At 49.8% G+C, this 17,674-nt stretch overlaps 1 protein-coding gene across 1 annotated transcript in view; it reads right to left on the bottom strand.

The window, feature by feature from the left end:
• Nucleotides 1–17,674, bottom strand: part of LOC122366155 (retinoic acid receptor RXR-like) — a 37,341-nt gene that overhangs the window by 18,010 nt on the left and 1,657 nt on the right. The window contains exon 2 of the mRNA XM_043338036.1: nucleotides 11,329–11,443. The gene's annotated coding sequence lies outside the window, so the exon portion shown is untranslated. The remainder of the gene's footprint in view (nucleotides 1–11,328; nucleotides 11,444–17,674) is intronic.

Raw genomic sequence — 17,674 nt, 5'->3', positions numbered from 1 at the left:
GTGTAGCCTATACACCTCTCTGATGTTTCATCGCGACCAGTTACTACATATGTCTGCTTATTGCGCTCGCAACGGTCCGCAGTGCGCCTCTACGAGAATAACATTTCTACGGCCAATCGTCGTCCACCGCGGCCGGATTTAGGCTCAAGCCGTCTATTTTCCAGCATTCTGAGCCATATGAATGGCAGACGGCCAACAGTTAGGACATAAATTAGGCCAACACTTTAATCTCGGCCTGGTTGCTTTGTGCGCCGGCTGCTGACGGGGTTTAGTGCTGTTTGGGCACGGCTCTGCGCGGCTCCATGCTGCGCTCGGCCCGGCGGCAACACTCGCTCCTCGCATAGGCTGGCCTATCTGGCTACCCTCTTTCAGATGAAGATCATGGAGACCCCTAGAGTATGAAGAGAAGAGTATGGGAAGAGTACGGCAAGCATGGCTCGATTTGATTCCCAAGCATGTCTGATTGGTTCTACTCAGCACCCACATGTATCACTATCGTTTCATGCCAGGCGTCTCTCAGCTTAGCTGACGTTCTCTTAGGTGCATCGAGCAAGCTCTCCAAGGCTAAGTTAAACATGTTCATTACAGTTTCTTTCGCTACAGAGGCTGACTCTCGCTACTTCATTCAGCTAAGAATTTTAGCGTTAAGCTGAGAACAGAACAGAACTAAGCAACCAAGATGTCCTTTCAGTCAGACCCAGCCGTGTCTTTCCTCTCGGCCCGATTCCATCGGGGCCAGCCCAGCTCAGCTCAGCTCAGCTCAGCCGCTGTCGGCCCGCCCGGCTCGGCAGTCGTTCTCTCCCGGCGCGGCAGCCGACTCGCTCGGCGCTCTGCTCCGCTCGGCCGATCGATTCGAGTGGGAGTGCCGGCGGCGCCGGGGCGACCCGGGCCGCGCCGGGCCTCTGAGCTGCGCCGTCTGTTTACCACGCCGCCGCCGACGCCGCCGCAGCCACAACCGACAACGTGGCTGGGTAGCAGACTGCAGCGGGAACTGGCCCGGACTTCCGGCCAGTCCCCGTAAAACGGTAGGAACGACAAGTGATCTTATGAAACATGAACGGTAAATGTAAACAATGAACGGCAAAAAGCTGACCGCAATGAGAGGACACGGCCATCTTTCAGTAGAGTTGGACAAAATAGGAGGCCATATTAAACAGCCTTCGCATACAGTGGATTCCAAGCTATCTGGGCAAGTGGGAACACCGACTGCCTTTGTTGATGATTGCTAATTCGGTCATCGTTTAAATACTTATGGTTTAATCAAAACCATAGACATGGTTTAATCAAAACCATAGACCTCTGTACACCAGAGGTCACCAGGTGTACAGAGGCCTATGTCAAAACCCATCGACGATCAGATCTAGTTACGGGTCTTCCCATAGTCCAACGCTCACAGTTCTTCCCGTACGGTAAGAAAAAACAACAACAAACAACCAAGCACTGTGAATATTGTGGGATAATACAGGCTATACTGGCACAAGTTTGTTGAACTATGCATCAGAACCATCAGAATATTATTCAATTCTAATGTGCAACTACATGCATGATGCAAATTCGCAAACAAAATCAACACTGAGCCCGCTTTGCCGGAGATCGAATACGTGAACGCCAAAACCAGGCCAAGAGTTGGGTGCAGCACCAATATCATGAACTTCATATTTACGTCACTGCCAATTAAATTAGTCCAGATTATTAGCTCAGACAGCTGGAACCGGCTGTGATACATGCGTGCGAAGAGAAACTACGAGGAAGTACGGACTGCAATTATGTCAGCATTTTTCCTCGCGCGGCGGCGCGGCGGCAAGATGAAAGCGAGCGGCACAATCTGTCTGTGCGGGCGGGCGGATGTGGTGAGAGTGGCCGGATCTGTCGTCACTGGCGGCAGCGGCGGCGGCGGCGGCGCCGACTGCCGGCCGTCCTCCTCGCGAGGAAGCGCCGCGCCGGAGAGCTCCGGGCAGTGGAAGCGACGCCGAGCAGGGGCAGGCAGCCCGCGGGGAGCGTGGCGCCGGGCCGGCCTGTCTGCCACGCTCCGGTGTCACAGAGGATGGAAATGTCAGTGCGGCAGGCTGGTGACGGATGACAGGGCCACCGTCGGCCGGCGTGGGTGGGACCGTGTCGGTCTGCGGTCAAGGGCGCGCCTAGAGCTGGCGGACATGGTCCATCACGGCCGACCTGCCGTGACACCTAGTTAGCCAGAGCCGATTGGGTCAGCCACGGCCGACCTGTGGCATCTTCCACTGCGTAAGATGTCACTCGCCAGTCGCATCAGATCACATCCGCCACAGCATACCTAAGATGGTCGTCCGCCACAACGGCCACAGCCGACCTGTAAAGGTGTTCAGCCACGGCTGATCATACTCGCAACAACCGTCCAGCATACCTAACACACCGGGCATCGGTAGCGGACAATGACCTCAGCGGGTCACCGTGAGCGGCGACCATGACTCTCCCATCTTCAGCCCACGCTGGGCTACTCGTCAGAGATCGTATCGGACACGGTCCTGCATTCTGCATCAGGATGCAAACAAATAAATACCGTCTGGATCTGCCCGGCCCAGCCGGACATTCATCAACCGAGGACAGGGAGCTGAGAGAGCCTCTGCCACGTCGCCAGGATGCGGCCGTTGAGAGCTTAAGTCGCGGGTATAAGCTGCAACTGTAAGGGAGAGAAAAAAAAACAGCAACAAATATTCCACATCAAGCCAGAGCTCTAAGCGGAAGTGACAGGACGAAATGCGGATGCCCAAACATGAACACCAGATGACAGAGGCACCCGGCTTCTGATGTGTGCACCACGAACTGTGCAGCGCCATCCGATTGTGGCAGGCGATAACTATTGCGGCTTGTGATGGTCAACCTCCAGTGAGGAGTCCTCACCGGATAGGTACCGATGCTACCTAGCAAACGAGTATCCTTATCGAGAGCTACAAATAGATAATTCGCTTGTTACAATGCCAGCCGTTAACATATCCGAGGACAGTTACATTAAATACAGATGATCGTTCGAGAATCGAGATACATGAAATTGTAAAATATAGGTACATTGCTCATTTTCAAAATTCAAACTACATTCGTAGTCAACCAAACTAAAAGCATTGTTCTGTGTTCAACAGTGTATGACTCGGGGGAAGCGTCCACGAAACCCATTCTCCCATTGCATGTCGCAGTCACATTACCATTGTGGCTCTAACCACCCAAAGCACCATCATACTGGACCTCAGCATGCTTACAACCGATCTGTAATCATCCACAAGGCCGCACTTGCGGAGAGAACAGCAACATGACAGCACTAGACCACGCAAAAAGTGGACAGTTGGGGCGATGGCAGAAAGAGGGAGCAGCAAAGAGCCTACGGCAGGAAAGGAACACCCAGGAGTCATACTAGAGAGGGAGATGGGATCACGTCACGGACCGATAAAGGTTTACGTCAGAGGCGACAGTTTTGGGAGTCACGACAGGTGTGGGGCCCCGCGGAGGGATAGATGGACACCGTCAGGGAGAGCGGACCGGTAGGGACCGCATCAAGAGACAGGTGTAGAGTGACATCCGACGGTGCGCAGCCCGGCCGGACACCGTCGGGGTGCCTGTATCGTCTGGTAGCCCTGGCGCCCCTCACTGCCCAGCCCGTCCACGGACTGACGGACAGACTAACGGACTGACGGACGGACAGACGGACGGCGGCTCACCGGAGGGCACGGGTCTGGAGAGCAGCTCCGACCAGCCGTCGCTCTGACCGGCCCTCGCCAGAAAGTCGCGCACCAGGTCGTCGGCCAGCCAGGACGAGGACAGGCAGGTGTCGCCGCCGCCGGCAGCCATCGCGGGAAGGGGTTGTGGCCGGAGTTCCCGTCACAGCAGCTCCCAGCGTCGGGCACAGACACACACCGGTCCACACCGCGTCCCGGCGCACTGTCCGCAGCCCACTGACTGTTCGAGCACAGTCTGTCAGATCTGCTAGCCGTCAGCCGGGCCGCCCCGGCTGTCAGACACCCTCCGGCGTGTCACTCTGTCCGTCCACGGTCGGACTGACACACTGACACTGACACTGACACACTGTGCAGCGCCGGGCACCCGTTCACGTGTCGCGCCACGCGGCTATTCACTGCACTGGGCAGCGGTCGACGGTGCACCGCCGCACCGCGCTGCCATGCACGAGATGAACGGCCGCGGTCGCCTGCTCGACGCCGGCGCCCCGTGCAACGGGCCAGCCTCTGCCTACACGGCGGGCCGGTAATATCCCTCGCCGTCTCGGCTCTCCGCAGGACAGACAGCCGGGCCGGCGGCAGCGGCAGCGATCGGCAGGCGCGCAATACGCCGTCTGGCGCACTACTGCGGGGTGAATCAGGCTCCCTATCGGGCCCAGATCAAGGTACAAGTGCAGTATTGATACAGCTGACATTGGGACATTAGAAAAGGGTGATTATATTCGACGCTGTGATGACGTGTTACATTTGGTAATGTTAATGTTATGCCAGCCGGAAAGCGTTTGTCGTTGAGGGCGTTTGTCCAAAACGGCCTCATTACCGAGATCACAGGCTCGTGCAGCAGCCCCGGATGCTCTTTGATCAGATTTTCTCAGAAAATATTCCGCACAGAATAGCATCAGCCATAATGGGCTGCGCCGAGATATGCAGGTAGGCCGCTCTAATACAGATTCAGGACATGCAAGGCCTCATAATGCTAAGAAAATCCATGCGATTATGTGTGTCTTAACCTCTCCCAGTTCAGAATGAAAGGCTCGCAACGCCTCTAAATGGTTCAAACATTTAGAAATGTTATCCGGTCGAAAATCGATCTATTCCCCACGAAAAGTAGGTATTCGCTCTGGAATCCGAACATAAAACACACATCGATGCAATCAAGTAAGTCTAACTCTAGCAGTCTAACTGAAAACATTCCGATAAAGTGTGCGAATTGTGAGCCCAGAACCGGCCAATTAAAGTGCCCCCCCCCCCCCCCTAGTCGGTCACCCCGCCCCCGGTTCCGTGTCGCTGGCCGACCTTGGGCACAGTCAGCAGCGGTGCCGACCACCGACCGAGTAAAGACCGGCCGCCGGGCGACTCTGGCCCCGGCCACTTCCGGATGGGTCCCCGAGAGCACCGATCGGCCGATTAGCTGCACCCGACCGCGGGATAATGATCGGCTGATTGCCGCAGATGCCCGCTGAGCCGTGAACCAGACCGCAGAACAGTTAGGCACTACCAGTGTTGACTTCATTGTAATCAGCCGTGAGACGAATTGCAAGCCAACAAAGTCAGCTCGTAAGAAAAGTTGGGACTAGAAAATGTATAATCTTGATGTGATCCAAAATTAGAGCGCAGGTGATTCATAAGCGGGTAAACCCTACGGCGATATAAGATCTAAAACCTCGCCATTCAGTACAAATGTTTGAAAAGGTCACAATGCACAGTAATGTGCTGCTAATTGGCGTGGACTCAGTAAGTATCCATGATCTGCATGGTGTGAGATCAATGATCCGAGTCATTCTTTTGCTGCCAAATCCTACGATATCATGCAAGTCCGAATCAAGCATGTAATCGAACATATCTCATAGCATCCCGCAATCCAGTTACATCGCTGGTAACGAGCGCAACCAGACGGGGGATGGAGGTCACTGATTATTTTGCATGATGATCTGACGCCCAAATCAGTAATAAAACAGCACAACTGGCTGTTTTAGCAACCAGATATTGTTTGAACGGTGCCTGAGCGCTAATGATGATAACAACACTCGTGATGTTGTAACACCAGCCAATCAAACGTCGACAATGGCAACGAATAATAATGGAACATAAACTAAAATGACAACACATTTTGTCTTAACTAACTTTTGCGAAAAAGTGCGTCCATGATACTGTATGTATAACACAGAACCCAGCCTGTAACGCATTCCATTCACATTTCATGAACGCATTCAGACTGCGTGAGTGTTTACATTTAAGTGCATGTGCATGATACAAAATCACCAATGTTTATGATTCAATAGATACGGTTAGCAGAAACAGAATTTAACGCGTAGCAATGGCCAAAAGCAGTGGTCATTGCTTATAGTCAAAAGAAGCATATAGGTACCAATCAAAAATGCAGTTATGTTAGAAATGGCGCGACTCGACATTCTAAAGAAATCAATGACAGCAGCAGGGCGTCCCGATTCAATTGAGATGCTGTCCGTAGTGCATGCCGTCGGGACGCGGCGCATGCCATACAGTGTACCACAATAATATTTTTGTGTCAGTGAGAACGTCCGCTGGACCTGGGTCGGTTTTCAATGTCTGAACACTAAACAGATCCCCGCTGGGCTGTGCGCTGCTGCCCATACACTGCGCAGGCCCTCCGCGGCAGACAGATAGCCCAGCGATCGACACCAGAGACCTGCTACCGACAGCTGCCCGTCGCCGTATAAAAACGACATGTTTCCGCCTAAAATACACTCCGGTCTCAGAACGGCAGCAACGTTGGCTTGATTTTTCACCTTCATAATGACATACCCCTATGAGTTCCTTGCAGCTTCATAAAAATATTCAGTACAGAGCAAAAAGTGATCATGATCATATCTGTATTTTTTTTTCTGTCGAAAGATTCCCATGTCGCGCTATACATAAAATTCACTTATTGTACATAGAAAAAAAAACTGAAAATTAGAAGGCATTACCTTGCCATAAATTAGGGAAACGGCTAAACAAGCAGGCTGATGCATGCCATGCAAAATGACCAAAAGAAAACGCTCGTGGATGCAACTGCTGCAACTGCGCACATCACTGCGTTCAGTTAGGTCAAAGGATCCGTCAACTGTCGTTCAACTTCCTACCAAGCCTAACATCGTAATATCATGATACATTACACAACACCCCATTGAATCACTACTAAACCACAGCACAAAGCACATTCGCATTACGCCTTCCAGACAATACATCACGTCTGAGCTGCACCTGGAAGTTTGGGTCCGAAAACAAACCGCCTTAGCCACACCACATAAATAGTGTAGACTGTAGAGCCCGACGTCGGCCACGGGCACCATGGATTTGCATCACCAATGGTTCGGTAGCTCGGCATATTAATTGGCCACACGGAGATCGCGGAAGCAGCAATCAACATTCGGAAGGAACGAGGTGGAAAACCGACACCATAACTGCAAGGGCTTCGTCGAACAGAATAGGAGAGTTAAGACAAGACAGAATATGATGAGACTGACGATGGCACTGAACGGGTTGACATTATTAGGTAGTGAATAACAATATTGAGGGAAGTGGAATAGAATCAAGAAGGCTTACGGCCAAACGACGAATGCGGTCGGCCTCGATCAAAACCCAGTTCGGCGACTGTGGCCAGTCTCTTTCAAAGTCCAGGCATTGCGATAATATTAGCTCAGTCAGAGTGACACGGTAAGTACAATCGAAAGGAAAGCGGGACTTAGTTCCAACTTCTAGTCGAGCAACTACACACACAAAAAAAAACTAAGCGGACAATGTTCCTTCTAGGATTTCTAACGCACACAATCAGGAGAAATGTTTACATCGCGGCTCGCCTTGCAAATTGTCATAACGAGTTATGTGATGGAATGAACCACTGACAAAACCAGCAAGTGAAACGTTCACGCCCAGGGCAAGTGCGAACACCGCCGACACCGATTCATCCGGCGCGGTACTCCGCGTAGTAGATCGATAGGTGTTCGGCGCCGCCTCAAGTCGCCGGTCGGCGCGGCGGCCGTCGTCCGGTCAGCAGTCCTGATCGATCCCAAACTGTCGTCACAAACCCCGGCCCATGCACCGTCAATGGCACCCGGCCAATGCGAGTCCCGTGTCCGTGGCGAGGCCGGTCCCGCACCAGTGCTGTAAGGTCTAGCGTGCACCGCAGGGGTATACAAACTCGCACTCAACGACATTCTCACCAAGTGGTCGTTCCGATCCGTGAATGCCGTAATAAGTAGCTTGCTAACATTCCTAGCAACGAATGCATTGAAACAAGCAGGAACTGGTCGAGCGACATGCATTAAGAGCCAAAAACGGCAGTCGAGACTGTATCCTCCCCCTGCTGTTCCCCAAGGGTAGGTCTACGATTACCGATCTGCCAAGGACCGCGACGGCTGGTCCGCCAAGGATCCCATAAACCTAACCACTGATCATAGGAGCTGGAATACATGGACATTGGACAGACATATGCTCTTCCCCTCCCCCAACCAAGCCTCGTCAGTCTTACAACCAAACATTCCAATAACCTGCAAACAGTGGACATAAAAATTGCATGCATGCACATTATGCATGTTGCAGGAAGATATCCAAGACGTCAATTCGGCGTTCCAGGTGTATTTGCAGCCACACAATGTCACTGCTATGTTCCTCTGACATCATCGTGGGTATCACCCACTCATTTTTAGACGCATCAATGTGTCTGTCATAACAAAGACTGTGCCCAGGTGTCCGCCGCTTCTCAGCATATCAAGATACAGGTGCAGGACGAACGGCTGCCGCTGGTCACCGCCGGATCGCCGGCACACCCAGCAAATGATAGCGACTCGTCACCATCCCCTCTGGCAGTACACGATCCCGCCACCCGATGGGAACCACCTCCGGCTGCGCTGACGACAGAGCATGATGAAAACTCGCCCCACCGTCAGACACACGGCGTGTCAGGCAGCCTCTGAGCTGGCGAAAATCCCCGGCCAAAACCAGGCGCAGACCGGTCGCATTAGCTCTCGGCAGACCTGCCCCGACATGCCTCGGACGGGAGACGGCGCTTCTGGTAGCGCGCCGGCCGGACGCCGACGGTTGGTAATAGTGATGTCAATTTCAGAAATTTTGGAAACCAATACCAAACCGATACCGACCAAAACCACTGAGAGTATACCAAAACCGAACCGATTTTCAGAAATAGGGTGAAATACCGACTAGGTACCGAATTCAGGGAATCATGAAACAAATGCTTCAAACTTTCTCAAAACAAATGATAAGCATTGAAAGGTACCTAATACTTTAGAATAAGGCAACAAAAACAAGTCAGGAAATCTCTAAATTATTTGCAATGCAAAAAATATAACTGTATTGTGTAACTATTAACAAATATTCAGGTCAGTTACCTGGGATGTGGATTCAAGTCATCTGGATGAGGTGATAGGACAAGAACTTGAACCCTGAATCTCATCCATCTGATCCATGCCTGAACCATCAAACGTCCTTTCAGTTCAAGTCATTCAATTTGAGTCCAGTCAAGACAGGGTTACATGTGGTATCATGATCCAAAAATGGTAACCAAATGACAGTGATGGGCTGGGCTACACCATTAATGTAAACAAAATCCATGATACCTACAGTTCAACTCAAGTAGCAATGGTGACGATAGTGACGCAGCCAATTTTTCATCATAAACAAACGTTTAACACAACAAATCTTGATAAATAATTACTTACGAGGCACACTGATAGATAGCAGACACCACTGTAATGATATCGCGATGAAAGCTAAGTAAAATGTCCATAATTTTACAGAATCATTGACACGTGTCACGTGGCATCTCTTCCACAATGGCAGCCTTGCAGGCGGCAAGGCCCTATATACCGCAGGCGGCGGCCATACGAAACGCACGGAACTGCATAAAATAAAGTTTTCCTTTTTTACACTTCGTACACATAATTTAAAAATATGATGTTCATATTTTGGAATCTTAAAATTAATTCAAGAAAGATTGAAGGCCGCTATTGCTAAAAAATGAAGAACCAGAAAAACAAATTTGCTCAATTATTTTCAATTAGTTGTTGAGCTACATCGGGTTTTGGCGCAGCTGCGACATTTAAAAGTTCTTAGATGTGTTCAGTTTTAAAACTGCTATTTGCGATTCAAGCCAAAACCCAATTATATTTTAGAAATGCTTTTGATTACATTGCTAGCGATTTCTATCTGTTGAGGAGAGCAGGAAAGAGAACACTAATTAAAAGAAATAAATTATCCACAGGATCTTTTTGAAGTTGACTGCGAAGTTGAGAATTTGTGGAATGTTGCGAATGTGGGATGATGATGAAGTGATAGATGCTGCCTTCAATATTAGATGATAATGGTGAAGCTAGTGCTATAAAAAAAGGGTTTTGATTTTTGGATAATGTAACTGCATTGCAGTGAAATGGAGAGCAAGACAAGGTCAAGATCAATCACAGACTCCTCAAAACAAAGTCAAATTTGTTACTAATGAAAGCTTTGGAAATTTTGAGTACCTAAGGTAGTTAAAGTGTGTTTTCCAGTATACAGTGAGTTAAACATTGATACATGTTTATGTCTTGCACATTAGCTTTTTTGTAAGATAATTATCCTCATGGTGTTGGAATTTGCTAGTACTGATAAGTTGCCATTTAACATTCGTAGACTGATGTGTTTGATGTTACAGTTAATGTGTTTGCCCATTTGTTGTGACATCATGCATTTGGGAGAAATGTGTCATGATTGTCCTTTTTCTTCATCCAATGTCATTTAGCAAATCAAATTTGAGTTCAGAAGGTTTATCAGAAATGTTTTCAATTTTTTATGACAGTAGTTGACTTTCATAATACCGACAAAATACCAAATGCTTTTAGTATAAAATACCGAATACCGAATCGGTATTGGTTCGGTATCGGTATACCGAAATATTGGTAACCGATTGACACCACTAGTTGGTAACGTGTCGGCGGTCTCCCCTCCGGCCGGCGGCCCGGCCTTGAGCCACATTTGCGGTACGTTGAGCCGGTCGGCGGGGCGGCTGGTCGGCACGGCCGTAAAACGCGGGCCGTGACGCGCTGCTCTGGCGGCATGGAGTGCCGGCGACGGGCGGTCCCTTCCGCGGGGCGTTCCCTCCTCGGGAAGTCGCGCGCTGCCCGCCCGGCTGCTCACTACAGCCACGCTGGCAGGACGGACCAATGCTTACTCGTCTAGTGCCACGCACGTCATTGCGCAACAATCCAAAGATATCGTCAATCTAACTGCAACTTTGGACCTCCATCACTTGACATGAAGCCGAACTGCATAGCTGTGCGCCCTGCCTGCGTTTCTTTTAATATCACTATTATTCTATTTAATTTCCTTTTTATCTTTATTTTTTGACGGGCGCTTCGCAGTTGCGGGATATTGGGCGTTCTCAAGCCATCAAATTTGATAACACATGCCTTTTCACATGACGCATCGCCCGTATACCGCTTCCAGGAATCACACAAAATCATAACTCTCGACACCACGTCGGTCGGCAGCAGGAGCCCCACGCCGCCTCTCCTACACCGGGCCGGCGCCCGGCACCTCCCGCCCCCAGCGGACCCCTCCCGACTCGGCGGAGCAGCCCGGCGGGCCTCCACGGTCGACCTTGAGGCGAGCTTACCTTGTGGAAGGTACCGTCGGCAGACGGCGGCGGCAGTGCGGTCAGCCACTGGGCTCACACACGGGAGACGGCTCCTCCGGAGCGGGAGTTGCCACGACAGCGCAGGGGCACGAGCCTGCCGGAACACCACACAATAACACACTGAGGTGGGTCCGCACAGTGCTCAAGTACACGCACAATGTACAGAACGCATCCGCAGAGCACATAGTCTCTGTGCCGTGCTGCCTCCTATCCGACCCAGCAGATGGACTCGCCAAAGTCACACGATGAGTTAGCTTGTAGTGCCACACCTAAGGACAGACAGGCACACAAGTCCCGATCCCCTCCCCCAAACGGCTCGATCCGCCCCCGCTAGGCCGTCCCCCCCCCCATTTCCCAGAAATACACACGAGTCCATACACGGCACGGCAACAGAGAAAGAGGCGGCGTGATATCGGCGAGTCGCGCCGGTTATGCATTCATCTGCGGTACGCCGCGCTCGCTATCAGCGCGCGGGGCAATTTATGACGACTGCGCCGAGACGCACTGGAAACGGGAATATCAAGGTCAGCCGAGCGGCCGGCGGCGGCGGCGGTGAGGGTTTCTCCGGCGTCACGGTTGGCATCCGGCCTTCACCGGCCGTCCACGGGTGGCCCCGCTCCAGCCCGCCCGCCCGCCCCACATGGACGGAAACAGCTGGAACGGTCGCGAAACGCTCCCGTGGGGGAGGGCGCCGCCAAAGATAGGAAGGGGTATATGGGAGAAAAACAGACAGAACCATCATTCCATATGGGGAATATAAATGTCAGTAGTGACAAAAATAGAGCCAGGAAATAACAGCTTTGTCACGCATCGCACATTCGGAAAGAGCCTGAATCTGAAGGGAATGCATCTACTCAGCTCCACATACAGGCCAACAAAGTCTTTCTAAGCTGAACTGAATCTAAGCCCAAGCGCCAGAATCCAAGGATTAAGCTTGCATCACCGGTAACAAGTAACTAAAAATATTATATATTATCTGAGCAGCCATGACAACGGTTCGTGTATAAAAAAAAACGTAACAGGGTATCTACATGAGTCACCATCCGTGACCAGGGTCTTGGCCCATCCACCCATTACCTACCATTGCAGACGGCACACATGTGCATTCGGCAATGATGCGCAATTATACAGTAAACGTTACCAAAATGAGGCGTGAAAAGGGTTTGAAGAAGTAGCTAATCCAGACAGATTCGTGCCATTCGCAGATGTGCTACGCAGTTACAAACACTTATCTGCAATTCAAACTACTTTACGAAGCGGAATGGACAAGGCGGCGTAACTTGGCAGACAGAGAATAATATATCGATTGCCCTATCTGGAGCTCCACTATGGAGCAGTGCGAGCGGCAGGGTCCGGTGCATGCGGCGCCAGCTAGTAATAACGGCCGGTTTCCGTCGGACGGTGGCCGGTCGCAACAGACAGCCTCGGCGCCTCCTTCAGCAGCAGACAGGAATATGTGGACATTGGGCTATAGAGATTATACAGCGATAACAGAGATAGCCGCGCTGGTGAGGTAATGGTTCATATGCGCTAATTGATTCCATAGGCCACATGGCTCACTGTGCTTCATCAAAACAACTGATGAGGACAACTCAATGTGCTTCATGCAAAGCATGCTTCCTGTGCTATAGGTATAGGTATGCCCGGTTGAGTGGGATACCCTCAGGAGTCTGACTCTGAAGTCAAGCATACTTCTTTTACAAGAGAGGCTATTGTCTTCCTCCTCGCAAAACACAACTCTGTAACCCACATAAAGAACGGTTAACACCAACACGTCGCAACTTGGGAAATGACTGAGGGGAGTGGGACGAAATGAAATGTAGTTAGAAAGAATCAACTGCCTGATCGTGAGAAACATTTTCACATTGCATCCTCTTTGTGGCTTCAGCCTCAGTACTCATTAAGATGTGAATGTCATAATCATTGGCCTCTAGATGACATCGTGCAGCTCTAGCTGAAAAACGATGAACCATCAATTTCCACTGGAAAATATGTGCAGCCCTGTCTCACCGCATGGTAGGTATTCTTTTCACGACAATACCAATAATAGCTCGAAGGCTTGACGTAGCAGTTGATCGGAAATCTAACATCGAGATGAGCTCCACACTTTTTTTTTGGTTCTATTATCAATCCTTTTGTATCCAACAACGTGGTTGATATATGCAAGCCGCTGGCACAGGAAATGACTGAGACATCGACTATCAACACTGCAAAGAATAATTCTGACACACCGCATTATACCACTTTAGCAAACATATCCGCATGCTCCGCCATGTGAGCACCAAACAGACTTATTTATTCTTATCCTTCGCCCCAGTGTGGGGGAGGGCATATGTTACCACCCTGTCGCGTTTTTTGCGTGTGAATAAAAAACCGCGGCGCGTAGCGCCGCGCCGCTTGGAGTAGCTTTCTGTACATCAATTTTGGACAATGTGTGATTTTTTTACCCCAGGTCATGTCAGGTCAGGTCACCTGGTCAAGTTAACTGACCAAGCCTAAAAAGTTTGCAATAATATCCAGCCAGCAGTGTTTGTCAGAGAGGTTTCAAACTTGGTGGAATGCATGATGTTATGGGCGCCTATAAATTGTATATCTCGGATTTTTTATATCCGTGACCTAAGGTCAGGCCAGTGGCGTGACCTTACCATTATAAGTCAATGGAGAAAAAATGAAAATGCCTCTAGATCCGTGTGTACGCATAGGAACAGTCCAAATATTTCAGAATCACAATGATTTGGACCACGCGTGACGAACAAGGTGTCTTTTTTGCTGATAGCCTCTAAAAAGGTCATCCGAGGTCATTTGAGGCTACAAACAGATTTTTGCCAATAACTCTCGATTGGAAAGAGATAGAACGCTGGAGATGGCCTCATTGTGTTTGTCTTGTTGAGAGTGAGACGCATCGACTGATATGCAACATGACCTTTTCCGGTCAGGTCATGGCCGGAAATATCTTATCGACCAAAATATCATTGACCTATCAAATATCATTGACCTTGACCTGAGGTCAAATTTTCAAGTTGACCTCTAAGTCAGTTTCATATTTCAATTTATATTTTATAATATGCAAAATGTCACACTATGCTCACTTGATCCTCATTCCTCATCCAAAAGGACTTTGATTAACTCTCGCCGGCCGAGGGGGGGTGAGTGCCATCCCCCCTCATAGTTTTTCGCGATGGCTTCGAACACGCCGGCGATAGAGAGCTGAAACTTGGCATAGCTGACCTTTGATTCAAGCCGGATCTTGTGACATCTACCGCATTTTCAGCAGACTTGTGATCAGCTCAGTTGAGCCGGCTCAAAAATCAGCTCAGCTCATGAGCCGGCTCAACATTTTGCCAAATTGTTGAGCTGTGAGCTGAGCCGGCTCAGTAATGCATTGAGCTGAGCTGCTGTCTGAGCTGAGCTGAATGAGCTTGAGCTGAGCTGAGCTGAATGAGCTTGAGCTGAGCTGAGCTGAGCTGAGCTGAGCGAGCTGAGCTGAGCTGATTGAGCTGAGCGAGCTGAGCTGAGCTGAGCTGAGCTGAGCTGAGCTGATTGAGCTGAGCTGAGCTGATTGAGCTGAGCTGAGCTGAGCTGAGCGAGCTGAGCTGAGCTGATTGAGCTGAGCTGATTGAGCTGAGCTGATTTAGCTGAGCTGAGCTGATCCAGTTCTAATTCTTTTCAGTTCATGCTTGGAAATTAACTCAGGATTTGATGCTTCAGCTAGGAGTGAGCAATTACACTGCCTTCGTGATCGCACTTAAAAATATCAAAACTCTAAAGAAATCAATATTAATCACTAATCAAGCTTAATTTATTTCATCCATATTGTATGGAAATTGGAAGACCAGGGTCTTGGCCAATTTACAGGCTAATACAGCCAGTCTCAAGTTTCAAGTCTGACTGCAAGATGAATACCTACTGTCAGGCTTTGATGCTTCGCCTTGACACTCTGCTCCGCAATGTACAATTCAGCATTCTTCACTTTGTTATTTAAGCAGTTATTTAAATTAATTTTATCGATAAGGGTTCTTACCTCTGCATAAAATATTTACAATTAGGAATTAGCAAATAATGTTCCTCTTCGTTGGTTGAATGTGGGCTAAGCAACCATATCCTATTGAAAGTGGGGTGGGGCAGAGGCGCTAACTGGAACTCTCACCTTCTGATGTCCATAATATGGGAAAAGCTCCCTTATTCACACGCCGACTATGAATTCTAATTGTGTTGACATTGCCTTGGTTGAGATCAGGGTGGTGTTTGGTTTCACTCAAGGTTTCACTGATAACAGCACGCTGCTATCACACGTGTCAAATGGGGTTTCCATGGAGATATAAACAAACTCTTATCTCCAAGTTCCAACACTACCCCAAAATGTAACGTCAGCTCCTGGCAGGGTGCCAAGAGCGGATGGCGGCGTGGGCGTGCTGCTCTCGGCCGTGAAACACCGCCTAGTTGAGAATTGAGATGATTCCATGGCGTTTTTTTTTTTTTCGTCTAGCAGATTTTCGTCCGACTTTTCTTCGTCTGGCATTTTTTCGTCTGTACATTTTTTTCGTCTGTAAACTTTTTCGTCCAGACTTTTTTCGTTCGTATATTTTGAACTTATATGTTATGTTAACATCGCGGGTGCACACTCTGATAACATGTGATAACACTGCCAAGAACAGTCCATTTCATGTAACTATAGTCTGAGTCCAAGTAGACGCACGACTCGCAAAGTCTCAAGGTCTTAATGAGCTTATCTCTTTTGCCCATTGTGTAAGTTGCCTCGCTCCTTGTTAGAGGAGACTTACTTATGCGCCAAGAGTTGGTCTGTTTTTTAACCCTCGCCCGTATTGGTGTTTTTCCAGCCGCGAACGTATAAGGGGGCGGGGGTCCGTTGGACCCCCCCTTGCCGTTTCGTCCCTGATCGAGCTAGAGCTTCGCGGAAAAAACGAGCGTGCTGCCCGCGACGAGAGGAAGCCGATGATACCCAATTTTAAGGTCCTAGGTTATCGGTTGACCTTCCAGGTCAGGTCAATGACCCAAAAGTCGGGAAAATCGGGACCTGTTAGAACGTCGTAAAACGTGGCTGCTATGGGGTTTTTCGGGGTGCTGATCACGAATATCATGTTAGTTATGATCACTGATGATGTCTTTATGCATTGAGGCCAGGTCGGGTCAGGTCAGGTCAACCAGTAAGGATTTTGCCGGGTATTCGTAGTAGCCTCTGACAGCTTCGTAACATGTTACGAAGGCACCAAAACTGCTTCGTAAATGTTCAAATGGTTGCTAAATTCGAATTCAGCTCCAAAAACTAGCCTAGAAACATGTAAAACTCGAAAAAGTGAACCGAGGTCATCAAAGGTCAATGACCTGACCTGACCTTCCGGTGACCTTGACACCCACCCTAATGCATGAGAGCAACATCATATCCCATGTTTGAACACTTGAAACCACAAAAAGACTGCTAACGCGCGGCTAATGCGAGCCGACATACGCCGAATAGCGATTCCGGCCAAACATGGTCTCGAAAAGTAGGTCACAGGTCAAAGGTCATTAGGGTCAGGGTCATGAACTTTTCAGGATAGGTGTAAAATTGATTATCGCGAGGGTACTGAAAGTTTCGTCGCGATCGGCCGCTTTTTACGCGAGTTATTCGCGAAAAACAGAGGGGGGGGGGGTCCGTTCGACCCCCCCTATACGGGCGAGGGTTAAGCATGTCCGATTTAAAAAGAACGACTGAACGATCTAAGCGTGAATTTAACTGAGCGGAAACTGAGCTAAGCTGAATTGAGCGGAAACTGAGCTGAGCTGAACGGGAACTGAGCTGAGCTGAGCTGAGCGGAAACTGAGCTGAGCTGAGCGGAAACTGAGCTGAGCTGAGCGGAAACTGAGCTGAGCGGAAACTGAGCTGAGCTGAGCTGAGCGGAAACTGAGCTGAGCTGAGCTGAGCTGAGCTGAGCGGAAACTGAGCTGAGCTGAGCTGAGCGGAAACTGAGCTGAGCTGAGCTGAGCGTGAGCGGAGCACAGCCGGTTTGAGCGGAGCGTGAGCTGAGCTGAGCCGTGTTAAACTGAGCGGGAGCTGAGCGGGAGCGGATAAAACGGAGTTGAGCTGAGCGAGCTCACTTTTTTCTTGAGCTGTCACAAGTCTGATTTTCAGGTCAGGTCAGGGCAGGTCAGACCTATGACATCATAAGTGAACATCCACACGGTCCTCAGATGTCGCAACTTTGTAACACCCTCAGTGCCAGAGCAGCTTCACAGGGAGATGAAACTTACAAGAACTAATATCCTCCAGATGTCTCACAAGTTGCATATCAGATTTTTCCTTAAGGGCACATGATTACTTTCTGAT

The sequence above is a fragment of the Amphibalanus amphitrite genome, unplaced genomic scaffold (genome assembly GCF_019059575.1).
Source record: "Amphibalanus amphitrite isolate SeventyFive unplaced genomic scaffold, NRLGWU_Aamphi_draft 000029F_arrow, whole genome shotgun sequence".
NCBI lineage: Eukaryota > Metazoa > Arthropoda > Thecostraca > Balanomorpha > Balanidae > Amphibalanus > Amphibalanus amphitrite.
The sequence above is the reverse complement of the archived record's forward strand: the minus strand, read 5'-3'. Positions and strand labels throughout refer to the sequence as shown.